This window comes from Atractosteus spatula, chromosome 26 (assembly GCF_055471065.1).
Source record: "Atractosteus spatula isolate fAtrSpa1 chromosome 26, fAtrSpa1.hap1, whole genome shotgun sequence".
NCBI classification, from domain to species: domain Eukaryota; kingdom Metazoa; phylum Chordata; class Actinopteri; order Semionotiformes; family Lepisosteidae; genus Atractosteus; species Atractosteus spatula.
The window spans coordinates 5,214,535-5,225,891 of NC_142731.1; positions in this window are offsets into that span (position 1 = coordinate 5,214,535).

Below are 11,357 nucleotides of genomic sequence, written 5' to 3' on the forward strand. Positions count from 1 at the left end.
TTTGCAAACTTTCCTCATGAGCACGTGACGACAACGGGTACTTTTTCGGTTTTGACTTTATTACATTGTCAAATATCATGTTTCTGCAACTCTGGAGGACGAATGAAAAGTGAGAATAGTTCCTTTCCCTCCCAGTGTTGGTTAAGTTCTTGACATCTCAAGTTTCGTTATTGTGAAAAATGTCCCCCGCCCCCTTTTTGAAGACTTGTGCTTAATGACCTAAATGGAGCATCCTGCCAGCTGTAACGTTTGTCTCTGAACCGGCTCTCAGCCAGCCTCAAGGCCTATTAAACCCCAACTAAAGCCATAGTGAACTTGAAATTTGAAGAAAAATGTGTTTTATGGTCAAATAATTTGAGAACTGTTTTCATTTGTATGATTTTGGGGGATTGGGCCACAGACTGTTGACCCAAGCTTTATTTTTCCACATCCCCAGACAATTCACTGCAAACCCAGCTGCCTGATCAATTGCCACAGTGTCGCATATCCACACAGTCTCTCTTTCTAGGGCCTTACTCAGCCTGTGAACCAGTTTTAAAAACTGTCAGGCTTGTCAAACAAGCAAGATTTGTTTTCATTTTTTAAATGTATTCTAGGCATACCTCTTGAAAAACATGAAAGCAACTCAATGAACAGTCACCTGTTGAAACTCCATGAAATGAAGGAACGTTTTTGGTGGAGCACAGTGCTTGATTTGGGACGCGGCCGGTTAAATTGCGAGCTTGATGCCAGCCTCTGCCGAGCCTTGAAGGAAGCAGGCAGAACTGGCTTCGTGGAGAAGACAGGCTGTTGTACCACTAAGAAATAGAGACAGTGATGTTATTATTTTCTCTACTGCAAGAAACACCGCAGACTTTATTCCCTGAAATAATGACCCTAATCCCAGAACTCCTGCGCCTGCCAGCATCAGAATAATTCGTCTGGACTGGAAGAGAGGAAACTCAGAGGGCTGTGATCCAGCATGTCCACTCTTGTCAGTGAGCCTCTTGAGTAGTGTTTTTATTTTTTTGTCTGCTGATTACTGTTGCTTTGGCAACAACTTGTAATTCCATTGCATTTGATTAACATGATCAGCATTTCTAAATTGGCAAAATGAGGTCTCGCATAAAGGTTCAGGTGCGCACATTTGAGTATTAATCTAGAACAGTAATAGCAGGTGCACACTTTTTATACACGTGTCTAAAATAGCAAGTGCAGGCCAGGTATTTGTGTCTCCACAGATATTAAACCAGAGCATGGGTTTAATGAGGGGGGTATTCCACCACCTAGTGAGATCTCATCTGCTAATTTGAGAGGGATAAATAAAAAGCTGTTGTGTTTTTTTTGTTTACGGTCATTGGGCAATTCCTTTGGCGGAATATGAAAGTGTTTTTTTTTTGTTGTTTCTTTTACTGTGTTTGTTGTTCACACCAGCTGCACAAAGACTACATGAAGTTCAGTTAGGTCATGCTTCCTGTGCTCTCCATTCAGGTCATGTAATCGCTGTGCATTCCTGCCGCATATTCTTAGTAACAAGGAAGTTCTGAGTACAGTACTGTCATATGCAGACATGTGGGTGTATCAAATAGAAAAACACAGTTTACGATTAACAGTGATTCACTTATTACAGGAAGCATTTGCATTTCTTCCTTGGACTGATTCTAGGACTGGTGAGGAGTGTGGGTGGGATGAATGTGTATTGAGGCAAGAGGACTAAGTGAAGGACAGTCCTGAGCTGTATTTTGGACTAAAACTACCTCTGGTCTATTTTCTCTCTGCAGAATACACCCATCCCAAACCCCCATAAATGCTTTGTTTGAATAGTCACTGCTTATTAAATACTTTTGAGTAAAATACGGTTATGAAAAATATTTTTATTATTTCTCTGTTCAAAAAGTCTTCCTGTCACAAGAGGGGGGCTAAAGGTTTCTCAGATACTTATGGAAATACCCTCCATCTGGTGGTAGGTAAGTGTCAAACACATGAGCTTCCCTTTACTTCATGTTCAATGTGAACCCAGCTGAAGGCAGAGGCTCATAATTCAAGCCCCAGGGAGCTGCTGTCTCTGTAGGATTTCATTCCAGCTTCTTAACTACCTAATTGATCTATTAGCTAAATTAGACCAATTTAAGAGCTACTGAATGGCGATTCACTGGGACTAGCTCTGATTTAAGCAGTATTCTTTGTGCACACAATTGACTGTAAGCATCGTTTCCAGCTATGAATGAGACAGAAGATGTATTCTCTTTTTTTTTTTAAATAGATAGCTAAAAAAATAACATTTGCAATGTTTATTAAATCTAGCATATTTATTTTTAAAGGGTTTTGAGAGTTTGTCGTATGGTGTACACTCCTGCCACACATTCAGGATGAACCGCGTATTGCTGCAGTTTCTGTGCACAAGAGCCTTTGTGCACAAAGGTCATTGAGGCAGGAGGAAGCACTGAGGTCTTTGACTAACAGAAGAGCTTGTCAAAACGTTTATCTTTACCAGAATGCAGTACTCCAAATGCCCTGCTTGCTAGGGTATCTAACTCCACACTGGACAAACTCCAATATGTTAAGAATTCAGCAGCCAAAATCCTGACAAGGTTGCATGCAAGTGATCACATTACTCCTATCCTGGAGTCCTTGCACTGACGTCCCAACAGGTTTTGTGTCAACTTAAAAATACTCACACTCACCTGTAAGGCTCTGTATGGCTTGGTACCTCAGTACCTGTCTGACTTATCGTCTTCACTCACTACCTTGTGACCTTCGTTTTTTTGTCTGTCTGGTCTTCTGTATGTCCCCATAGTCTGTCTGCGCTCTGTGAGTGACAGGGCCTACTCCTGCTGTGCCCAATAGTTCTGGAACTCTATCCCCAAGGATATCAAAGTGTCACCTGCCCTGAGTGCATTCAAATCTAGGCTCAAAACCTTTCTTTTCAGAATGGATACACTCAGAAACCACATAGGACATAGTCTGACAAGATTTCTTAGAAGGAAGAATGATGTTTTCATAGTATTTTGCAAATGTGCCTTAGACATCAAGCCTAGAAGAAATGTCACCCCCGAGTTCTATAATTTAGATTGAAAACCAAGTACAATGCCACCCACAGAATAGTTCATTGGCTTTACATAGTCGATGGTGTGTGCAGATAAGAGTGACATGTCCTGCCACAGTTTAGATGAAGATTTGAGTCGGAGATGCATTTAGTGCAGAGGCAGTCACTTAAGGATCATGTTTGATACAGACGTAGATTTGAATATCATCAGTATAGAAATGATCGTTCAGACCACATGATCTTAATAGCTAACCAAGTGGGAACATGTAAATAAAAAAGTGGGGCCCATTATTGAGCCCTGAGGAACACCTGACTTAACAAACCCAGCTTCAGAACTGAAACCCCAAAGTGTCAGCAATTGATAAGGAAAGAGTTGAACTATTTATGAGCAGTGCCAGAAACTCCAAACACAGTCTCAAGGCGAGAAAGTACGATGTCAGGGGGTCTAAGAGAATAAGAATAGAAAGAAAAATTAAATCAAAAGCCATAAGAAGTTTGCTAGCAACTTAAAACAAAGTGGTTTCTGTGCAGTGTGATTGTCTTGTGATTTTTACTATAACAGATTTATCCTGGCAGGAACACATGGTGTCTTTCCTGCTTTGAGATAGCATGAGAGTCTTGAGCCAGGTTGCGTCCTGAACTCTGTGCTAAGGTGGGTGAAATCCCTACACAGCGACATAGAGTGGTGGAGGGTTATGAGCCCATGTTGTAGATGGGATGCTCCTACAATACAAAGATATTAGAGATTTTCCTTGTGTCACACTAGTAGAATGTGCAGATGTACGACTGTAACTTGTTTTGGATAAAAGAATCAGTTCAATGAATGAAAAATGATGCAAGATGGCTAGAGATGAGGGGAAAGGGGTTATTAAAATCACATCAGATTTCTGAAATGCGGGAAGCAGAGCTGCTATTATCAGAGTTCACGGATATGATGAATATGATCTCCCAGTACCACTGTGCAGCGGAGGCTGTGGGAATAGTAAATGCCTTCACACTTGATTGAAACACATAATCAGAAGCCATTCAAGCCCTTAAAGGTGGGACAGTGTCACTTTTAATTTTAATTTACAGAAGCCAGCTTTTAACGAAAGAAGCCTGCTGTTCTGAGAACACATGTGGATGGAGTGGGAAGTATTTGGTGTGGAGGAGAGCAGCTCACCAGTACATCCATGTGTGCTCAGAATGTGACGAAGCCTGTGCCATCGCTGCCTGTATTCGTACAGTATATCTCCCATGCCCGAGGGCCCTGAGACTACATCCCTCAACGCATTTTCACCAATGGGCCAGAAGACACCAGACAGAAAGGGGGCTGTTCTGGTTACTGCATCAAAAAATTGACTTGCAGGCTATGGTGGAAACCTAGTTTTTTGTTCTGGAGATAAAAGAGTCACAAAAACATGATAAAATCAGTCTTCAATATCTCCCCCTTACAGTTCAAATGCAGCTGGTTTAAGGTATGTTAGTTGCATTATTTTTCAAACTTGATCCATAACCTGCTTTTCTTAGAGTCCTATTGGGGATACATAGTGGAACCTTCACAGGATTGCAAGAGCTCTGAAACACAGCTTATTGTGCAAATTCTAGAGACTATCCAATGCTCCGAAGCACAATACACTTTCCCTGCTTTACAGCAAAAGAAGTAAATCAATACCTTCTAGCAGGGCAGTGTTCCTGGCTGTTTTCATTCCAGGTCAGCCTCTAATCTAAATAAAATCTATTTTGAGTTTTGATTTAAACAATTATATATATTTAAACAAATATATATTATATAATATCTTTTTCTAGGCTTGATTTCAACATATTTTTGCGCCTTGTCGAATTCAGAGCTGCTCTGACACTTGTGTACAAGATGACCTCCCCCATTCATCACCTCAAGGGTGCTTTGGGGTGACTTGGCCGTTGTCGTGGCTACTGTGGCTGGCTGTTTCCAGCCCGTTGCCAGTAGCCTGGAGTGCTTCAGAAGTCTCATTGTGGAGAACAGCAGGGCCAAGTGGTGGGTTCTTCAGAAACCCATTTTTTCAAAATCGCATTGACTTCCTCTGAAGTCCTTTTTTGGCCATTTTTTCATTCGTGCTTGACCAACCCCAAAGCACCATTGCAACAAATGCGTGGTTCACACAGTGCAGTAACTACGTCTGACCACCAGGTGTCGTCGTGCTCCAGCAATCTCCTCAGTGCCCAAAGTAACGTTCTCTTCACAGATGCAACTGTTTGTTACAAAAAGCTGTTGGCTTATGCAGCGCAAATTGAAATGTGAACCCATGTTTCTCATCCCTGCAAACATATGCAAGGGCTAATGCCGAAGGACGGAGGATGCCCCAGAAATCTGAGCGACTTGTAAACAGAACCTACTCTACAGCCATTGGCAGGAATGGTAAGGATTAAGGGGGAATTTTGAAGATTCCTCATGGAGGGCCTCGGGAGAAGATACTGCCATGGGATGGAAAAGGGCAGTAAATACTTGTAAACTTCAGGTGAACTCCTTTAAGACTGCTGTCATTCCCAGCATTCACTGTGCCCGTTTGTTCTGATTGCAGCTTTTCTGAAGTACTCATAATGAAACATCTGATGGTTAAACTCTTGGAGGAAGTAGAGTTTCCATGCTCTGCACTTGCCATGTAAGGGATAAGTGGGTCAGTAGGAAGCGAGGTACAGTACTTGCAAGCTGCTGTGTGCAAGGAGCCCGTGTCCCTGCTGCCCAGTGGGGATCCAGGCCGCCTCCTTCAGCTCGTCAACAGAGCGAGCTGGAGTGGCAGTTTGACCACCACAGGGAAACCTTCAGCTCACAATAATCACATAGCGGCTGAACATCCTAGGCCAAGATCCAGGTTCTGATTCACTGAGATCAAAGGTCCTTGGCCGGTTGGTTATGCCAGGGGCTTCAGGATGTCTTCAGGGCGTGGTGGGAATTTGAGCTGAAGTTTCCTAAGGAAACGCACCATGAGATCTGAAAGAAAGACTGGATCAGCAAGACTTAATCATCATAATTCCTTACACTTATATAGCCCTTTTCTGGACACTCCACTCAAAGCTGTTTACAGGTAATGGGGATCCCCTCCACCACCACCAATGTGCAGCCCCACCTGGATGATGCGATGGCAGCCATAGCGGACCAGTACACTCCCCACACACCAGCTCTCAGTGGGGAGGAGAGCAGAGTGATGAAGCCAGTTCAGAGATGGGGATCATTAGGAGGCCATGATTGGTAAAGGCCAATAAGAAATTTGGCCAGGATGCCGAGGTAACACCCCTACTCTTTTCAAGAAGCCCCCTGGGATTTTTAATAAGCACTTCAGGACTTCCGTTTTATGTCTCATCTGTAGAAAGGCGCCTTTTCACAGTCTGTGTCTCAGTTACTATACTGGGGCATTAGGACCCACACAGACTGCAGGGTGAGCGCCCCCTGCTGGCCCCACTAACACCTCTTCCAGTAGCAACCTTATTCGTTCCCAGGAGGTCTCCCCTCCAGGTACTGACCAGGCTCCCACCTGCTGAGCTTCAGCGGGTTGCCTGGTGATATGGCTCTCCTGGTTTGGTTCAAAATAATCTGTGATCCACTTGAATCGTTCCGAACATTCTGCAAAAGCTCTCGGTTTCCCACGGTTCTCTCCTGGTCTGAAGCAGTATTGCTTTGGTGGAGACTATTCAAACGACTTGTTTTTTTCAGGGGCCACTAAAATACAGGCCTCCCGTCAATCAAGCAATTGCATTCCTTGTGTGAAGAATGTCTTTGAGATTTAAGGAAGAATCAGACAGAAAGAGGATCTGAAGACTCTCCTCCACAAAAAAAGGAATATCGGGTGAAATCAAATGGATTTGGCTTCTGTTCCCATGTGTTCTGTGCTGCACTCCGAGGGATGTCAGTCTCACCTTGTTTATGAGTCACTGCAATAGTTATTGTAACGCTAAAAATAGCGGCCAGAATCGTCTTTGTAGTCAGGGTGGGAGCTGTGAGTAACTCTACTGTGGTTTTAGTTCCCGAAAGCTGAGACAGATATGACCCGGCCTTGACAAGGGGTGAGAGTGGAATATAACCTGTTTTATTAACAAAAGCAAACAGTGCAATCACCGCTGCTGTCTTGACTCACCCTGAGCCGGCTGGATTTGGTGCACATGCAGTAGTTACAGAAATATTTGCACTGGTCAAAAAAGGCATCTTTTTTTTACCTTCTGTTTCTTCATTCATTTTTTGTGCCGCCTTTCTTTCTTTGTGTAACTTAATGTTTAAACCCCTAAGCAGCTGCTCCTTTCCTGGACGAGTCTTTGTTGGATTCCCAGAATTAAATCCGAGCGATGATGTGCCAAAACACCTGCTGTAGTCTTCATCACTGTGCTTCCATGTCTGTAGCGTAAGTGTTGGCCTACCCTGTGCGCAGCTACCCTGCTGGATGCACTGAATTCTAGCTACGCAAGACTGGTGTGTTTGAGCCTCCTCAGTTTTGTGCTTGTCATTGTGCCACAGTGTGGAGCTCCCTCACACATCTCTGTCATCTGTGTCTTAAGCATTATAGTTATGCGTTTGAAGAAAAGGGAAAACCTTCTTTGATTGAAAGCAGAAAAAATAACAAAACGGCAAGGACAGTGTATTGTCTGAAGGAGTATTCAGCGTGGGAGAGTGTTAGATCTTGATATTTGCTTTCCACTTCCTCTTTCAGCTGCTGGATTTAACCCCTTGAGCCCCAGTCCTGGGGAGGCCAGTATGGTGCAGTGGGCTTGGTCGCAGGAAGGGACAGGTTTGTTTCCTCACACTCGTTGAGGCTCTCCTACACAAGCCGATGATCCTTATGCTTTTCCCCCTGGGTGGGAAGTAAAATCAAAGTCTTACATGACCTAGCAGAAAAAAATGTTAATATACATTTTGCTCTCCAAGATGCTTTGCATAAAAAAATACAGTATTGCCAGCATAATGAAGCTGGAAGTATCAGGCAGAAACTAATGCAATAGTAAGAACTAAAGCAATATCAAGCATGCACAGACAGTGTGGATGCAGAGCACTAATGTGTATGCCTGCTGGTGTGTGTTCCATGTTTGCAGTCATTACATGCAGTCTGCAAATTAAATTACCAGTCTGAGAATTAAAAACATCAGTGCACTGCAGTACAAAGGATACTGAAGGATGTAGTTGAGAGCAGAGAGATCACAGGCACAGCTGATCGTGACAAAGTCTACGGTGTTGTCAATGCCTTTGAGAAGTCTGATTGCTTGAATCAAGTCCCCTTTATTCAAAACTAAAGATATTCAGTTCCTTTAACCTGCCCGTGTTAAAGATTCCCTTAATGCTGTTGATATGGCCCTTCTGTGGTTCCTTTGATTTTAGTGCAGATATGTCCTTGTCCTATTCTTGAAATGTAGCTACATAAGTGGTAAACAGTATTCTAAACGATGTCTAACCAATGCATTGTACAATTTTAGCATGAACTTAAATTGAACTCCCCATGATTTGAATTCTGCAATGTAACATTGCACATGTTTTTCCATTCCTCATTTTGTATATATAGTATGAACATGAACTACCTGCAGGTACTCTATCTGCCCAGTCCTGGGTGGTATCTTAGTCTACTTGTAACATCTTTGCTGCCTCTAATGTATTTGTTCTCTTTCCTATTTTTATGTCATCTGCACATTTGACAAGTTTGCTGACTAAAAATAGATGACAAATCTTTCATGTAGATCAGAAAGAGCAGCAGGCCTAAAAGAGATGCCTGTGTTACTCTGCTAATGACCACAGCCCAGATAGGCTTCTCTCCACTTACTGTAGCACCTGTTTGCTGCTGAGGAGCAGTTTCCAATCAATGTATAGATACGGGGCCTGGGATTCCTGCAGTTTGCAGTTTGAGAATTTACCTTCATTGTGAGACCTTATCAGATGCTTTCTAGAAATCTAAACACACTACATTGAAGACATCTGTGTAATATTTTGACTATAATGATAATGTTCTCTTTAGCTCTTAAGATGTTTTCCATATCCTCCCATCAAATACATGTCAGACTGAAATATCCCAGAGTTCCCTCATTCACTTGTGTCCCCTTTCTTAGATGGATATAACATTTGCAATTTTCCAGTCACTGGGAACTGCCTTACATGGAAAATCAGGCGTAATCATGACCGGCAGTATACTGAAGTTGAGAATTAAATGATGTCATTGTATGATAATCCTATGCTCCAGAACATGTTCATAATCACTTTGCCTATCTCAAAAATCAGTCCTCTTCGCGCTACCAGAGATGCCTTTTTTCACCACAAGAAGGGGAGGAGCTGATATTGATGCATTTTTACACATCACACTCATTGTGTAGCACTTGTGGAGTCACAAGCGTTGAGCTGGAAACTACAGAGAGCAAAAGCAATCTTATAAGTCAGTAGGCAGCAATAGTTTCATACATTTAAACTGCAGTTATCCATCTTTGATCTTTAAATACTGTACAGGTACTTTTAACTAGGGGGTAGGTGTGTATAAATGTGTATTATAATGGGTTTATTATAATAAAGATGAATAAATAAACTACTGGTACCTATAGTTTACATTGAACAACACGGTTATTGTTAGGGGATCAGAACCACACCTGAGCCTGTTGAAATATGATACTTAAGTGTTCATATACTTTATAACGACCTTACTTCATTTCTATAAGTATTACAAAAATACCTTCATTTCCAGTTGGTCTGTAAGAACTAATTCTAAGAAATAACCAGCAGGATGGGGGGTGGCGTGGAGGCATGGATGGGGGGTGGTTAGACAATGAATATTTTTAGTACTAAAAAGGGGGAGCTCATGAAAGACATTTTAAAGGCATTTGACCAGGTTGACACAGTTTTCTACAAAATATAAACTAGTTTAGAACGATTTCTGCAAATTCATGCAAGCAAGTGTGACCAAGTGTGTATCAGTCTCTATCCAGCATCGCAAAATACGTTTTTTGAGCGGCAGTTAGATCTACCACCAAAGGTCTTGTGTGTGAAGACTGCTGGTGATCTGGGAGTCATTGCTGAAAAGGCCTGCTCAGGAATTCTGTGGCACAGCCTGGGCCATAACTTCTCATTTCTGTTCCTCTTCGGTTTGTCCTCAAGCACGTCATCATCGTCTCTTAGCTGGGCAGGCACAGTCATCGCAGACTTCAGAAAGTACCAAGGACTGTAAATTCATGGAAAGCTGGGAAAAGGAAAATTGCTAGAAATCCAAGCAGTGAGCGTTTTCTGTAATCCTGCTTTGTATTCTGTATCTTACTGCTGGAAACATTTTTCTGATTGTGCTTTCTAAATGATAAGATTGACTCTTTTATGTGTGTGTGTATATAATGGTTGCCGTGAAAACAAGACAGCATGCACTTGTTTTCGAATTGCAAACAGTGGTCTAATTTGCTCAGTACATCTCAGATGCTAAGTGTCAAGAGAAATGGGTCTGACCACATTGTCAGTCTTTGCTTTAATATTTTTTTTCTGTAATCAGCTACGTTTGTCTGCTTAATCTTCTGCAATACTTTCAAAAGTATTTGTATTTAATTTAAACAGGGGAGTGTGGGATGATGGCATTAGAGAACACTTTGTCATCTTCAAAATGAATATTGCTTCACATAATCAAAGGAAATGTGCAAGAGCAAACCATAGAACATTTCCTAAAGACACCCACATATTTTTGTTATCACTGCTATTGGGAAGACATCCACTTACTTAGTGTGCTGATATGTCTAAACCAATGTAATAATGGTAAACCTACAAGACAGCCTCAAATTCAGTACATGAAGGGAATTTTATTGTCAGGGACAAACTTTCACAAAGATCATGGCTGGGAACTGCTTAAATGGCATTTTAATCAGGTGTCTTGGTTTTCACCATTGACACACAAGAATGTTTTCATGTTCTGCTTTTATAGAGAGTTGCTGTTGATAGATCAAGTAGTCAAATTATACCAACGAATGCGTATCTTTAACTTTGCATTGTGCATGAAAGCAATGTTTCGATCCAACACACTGCAATGTGCTGATTTATAGTCACATTCTTGGGAAAGTGTGACTGAGGGTTCATTTGTCTTGTACAGAACGAATCGTTGCTGTGAACTCAATGGGATTCGAGCCCATACTTTACTGTATGAGAAAAATACTGTAGCTGTTGTTTATCAAGATCTGTGTGCCTCCAGGACACATCAAGTATTTTTAAGACTAATAAGGTCATGTGTGCCTCTGACACTGAGCCTACCTTTCTTTCTGTGTCAGGAATTATACAGCTCAAAGCAGATTGCCCCCCAGGCTGTGAAAACTGGAAGCTGAAAGAGCAAGAAAGATTCTTCCTTTGCAGCAGTGGAGATCTGTGGTCCAGCGGGTTTTCTATTTA